Below are 4242 nucleotides of genomic sequence, written 5' to 3'. Positions count from 1 at the left end.
AATTATAGTTTTTTTTAAAATTTGAATATTTTATTATTTTTGTAATACAGCGAATATAATATGGAATACAAATTTCACGTCATATTTATTTATAGATTTTTATCAATACTCCATTTTGTTCGTTATTTAGGAAATGTAATAAGAGGATCAGTGTATAAATGGGATAGAATTTTATATTGAGGTTCATCGATACAGAAATTTGTTTCGTTACTTTTTAAATGTTTCATGGTTTCGGTAATTTAGTGGATACAATGTTAGGTATAACAACAGAGTAGAATGTAGCATTTTAGACCACGTTTCAATCGATTCGAATTGATATTAAATTTCGCGTCTAAGTAATATGCCGGGAATGAAAAATCTGCTCGAGTATCACATTCCATTAATATCAATCATTCGCTCACCTTTCGCGTACCACTGCTTATTAAGAATTTAACACGTATTGGTACGAGATGTTACTAGACTTTTAGCGAACTTTTATGCATGCGCAGTATTCATATTTCCTATTTTTCTCCTTATCTGATACAATATTCACTGTAACTTCTCCTTCAACCACGGCAGAAATTTTCCTCAGCAAAAATGAATTTAAAGTTATTTCAAATTGAAGATATTCTCGTGTAGAGATAATTGAATTTTTTCACTCATTTATATTCCACACTTTTTGCTAGCTTTGCCTTCCTTCCTTTCCTTATCTACTTTATACCCTCACAAATTTTCCGAAACCTTCTTCCTCTGAAATATTCTAAAATCCAAGTTTCAATTTTAAAATTGAGCTCTCAAGTTTTCGAATTTTCTTCAAGTTTCCTTTTACGAAACTTGTTCAATAAATAATCTATTTTACAACCAAGTTATACTAAATGAAACTATCAACAGATGAGAAGACTTCTTTTCCCAACACTTGAGCGCAAACTTTGAAAGCTCGTTTTTTTCTGTCGCGAAAAATAGCTTTCAATTTTTAAACACCTTTTGAACAGCAGAAAACTCGAAATTTCCTTATCACTTCTGATCGTGTTTAAGTTCGTTTCAACGAGATCTGAAGGAACACAGTCCAAGTTAAGCCGACTTTCAGGTAATTAGGCGAACTCATTTCAATGTATAAAAACGTCTGAAACGAGCGTTAATCGTCCACGTGGCCTAAAAGCACATCGAGACTAAGTTCCATGATATTAACCGGAATTCAATCTCGATTGAAACAGGCCAACGAATGATATCTCCTCTTTCTAACTTCTTCGAGCTTTCGAAAATAAAAAGAAAACGGAAAAAGTGAAACACGCGAGAAACGTACAAGGACGAAGGCAGAAAATGTGGAAAAAATTGTAGCGACGAGAGAGAGGTTTCATAATACCGTGGTTAAGTATTCGGAAATTATTCGCAGGCAGGCAAAATTTCGTTGAAAAGTATGCTTCGTACGAGGATCGGTGAAACGTCGCGATTTCTCGCGACGTTAATCGTACATTTCCATTTGCAAAAACGAAGTTTACGGGTCGCTTAATTTCGCCAGATTCCCTTTCTTTAATGGAAACATTCGGTGTTTTATTTCATTGCGGCTCTTTTCATCGGCCAATTATTCGAACGAACGTGCCAGCAGAGTTTTTACGCGGCGTGCAAGTGAATAACGACGATTGAAATTATTTAAAAAACGGTCGGTTGTGCGTTGAATTAAGTATCGCCAACGTTGATAAACTCTGACGATGATATTCCTTTGCAGGATTGTATATTTACAGGCGACTGGAAACGCAGATCTCTGCAGCACGTAAAATTCACTTTGCACCTCGTTCGATTTTACAGCCACGCGGTATCTAACAAATGAACGATGTTTAAGGAACATTTATCACGCGAAATATTTGTATTTGGCGATACGAAGTGCGTTGGATTGTGTTCAAGTGATAGCAAAGCTAATATCTAGTGGAAATCTAGTGGAAAAATCAATAGAGTTGACAAAAATGTAAAAATGAGATTATTATGGAATTGTGTTGTTTTCATAGGTAATTTAAGTACGGCAAGTCGTAAAGGGAAACGATTAATTGAAGATTGAAAAAATAAAGTAAAACTTAACGTTATTGTAGTTTCAGTGAAATAGGTCAAGCATTGCACCAACGTATCAAAAATATTTTCACTGAGAAAGGTACAGAAGAATCAGATTTCTAGTGTTTACCAAAACTCCTTTTCTTTCTTCTGCAAAATTTCAATTTTTCAATTCTGCAGCTTTTACAGGTAATTTATAGCACTGCCGTTAGGCAAATGCAAGTAAATTTCATTAACGATTTTGTTCTTTTATTACTGTTTTCCTCGAAAAGTTCTAAGTAACGTTCTGTAAACATTTCAGCAGTACGAATATCGATAGCTCCGAATTTATATGTTTCTTTACTGCAATGCGCTTTACCTTATACTTGAGCAGAGTACATTTACTTACCGATTCAACCGAATTCAACCAAAATTTCTGTCTATCGTTCAAATTGTAAAATAAACGAAGATCGTTAAAATACCATCCATAATATATTACTACTCAGCATTGGTAGTCGCTTAACCCAGAAAATGTAAATTTTATAGGACAAGCAGTTTAAAATTTGCATTTGACTAATAGTTGAATGAAATTAACTTTCCTTTTGCATCTGTCCAGAGTAAAACCGCAGATAGTATATTCGCTAAAGACTTCAACGGAACACCAGATCAACCTACGTGCTACACCTTTTTCAACCACAGAAAACGATTAAAAATCAACGTCGTTGAATGTTGAAAAAGCATAGTCAACACGATCATTCATCTGATGTGAAACTAACTTTAAAAATATGCTACTTCAGATGCCAAAAATACAGTACCAACAGAGTTCACTTACACAAAAACCAAAAATCGACATTGTTTGAATTACCTCGAACAACGATATCTCCGCCAACATGAAACCCCGTAAGACAACCCTAAACCTAAAATGCCCATTAAACCGACGCTTTGTCAAGCACGTAACCCAAATGAATCCCGCTTAATCCATCCTCTCCTCCGCAAGTATATCACAATACAACGGGTCAATTAAACTCCCTTTGGATAAACAACAGACTCAATCAAACAACGCAAACAACCGGTACAGCCGATTCCTGCAATCCAAACTTCCATACCGTCACTTCGAATCACGCTACGCGATCACTTTCGTGCAACTGCCACCCTCCCTCTCCTTGACGTTTCACTCGAACACCCTGAAGGCTTTTCGTGGAAAAAAAAGGAAAGTCGAGGGTAGAAAGTAGGTCCTACTCGTTCAGTGGAATTTCGATGGGCCAGCCTCGTGTGCTCGAGTGCCTTCGATATTGCGGTGCATCCCGAAATTCCTAAGGGCTTGGTAACACGACCATCGGCAAAGGGGTGAGGGTGGAATTGGGTGGGCAGAGGAGGTGACAGGGCTCGATCGATAGCGTCTCGTGGAAAAAGAAGCCAGTGTGCCACCTCACGATCTCAAGCGGTTTGCACAGGACTATGGGTACACTCGTGCACGCCTTTCGGGGTTAGTTTCGCAATATCGCGGCTCTAGTGGGTTGCAATTGCACGGCCCGGCTACACTGATTTGCCCTGTACCGTGTACCTCGATGTCGGCAAAGGGGTGAGGGTGGAATTGGGTGGGCAGAGGAGGTGACAGGGCTCGATCGATAGCGTCTCGTGGAAAAAGAAGCCAGTGTGCCACCTCACGATCTCAAGCGGTTTGCACAGGACTACGGGTACACTCGTGCACGCCTTTCGGGGTTAGTTTCGCAATATCGCGGCTCTAGTGGGTTGCAATTGCACGGTCCGGCTACACTGATTTGCCCTGTACCGTGTACCTCGATGCTTTTCCTTTTTTTTTCGCTTTAATTTTCAGCATTGTGAGCGAAAGTTGAAATGCAGCGTGGGTCAGTGTGAAATTTCGCTAGTTTGGGTGCTCTTTATGCCTAAGTGCCTCTGATACGGTTGTTTCAATGATAAAGTTGCGAAAGTGTACTGGAAACTTTATTTTTGAAATTTTTCGGATAGAGGAAACACTGTCAATTAATGTGAAATTCACTTTTTTTTTTTTGTAGTTGATGTAGGGATATACTTTGTGTATGTTGTACGAGTGAGAAATAGATTCTGTATTTATTTCTTTTATCTGCTGAAGTATTTAGAGAAGTGGAGCATTCCTTGTCGAATTAAATTATCTTTGAGGTACAAGATTGTACGAGGTAATATTTGATATATTTCAATTTCACTAATGGAATGTGCGCAAACATTTCTTTCAACATGCCT

The 4242-nt window shown here is 38.0% G+C and overlaps 1 protein-coding gene across 1 annotated transcript in view; it reads left to right on the top strand.

Moving 5' to 3' along the window:
• The window catches only part of LOC108572685 (octopamine receptor beta-1R-like), a 95061-nt gene that overhangs the window by 77843 nt on the left and 12976 nt on the right, over nucleotides 1–4242 (top strand). The gene's annotated exons all lie outside the window — the stretch shown is intronic.

Source organism: Habropoda laboriosa, unplaced genomic scaffold (assembly GCF_001263275.1).
Source record: "Habropoda laboriosa isolate 0110345459 unplaced genomic scaffold, ASM126327v1 scaffold22, whole genome shotgun sequence".
NCBI lineage: Eukaryota > Metazoa > Arthropoda > Insecta > Hymenoptera > Apidae > Habropoda > Habropoda laboriosa.
This window is presented reverse-complemented; position numbering and strand designations above follow the sequence as displayed.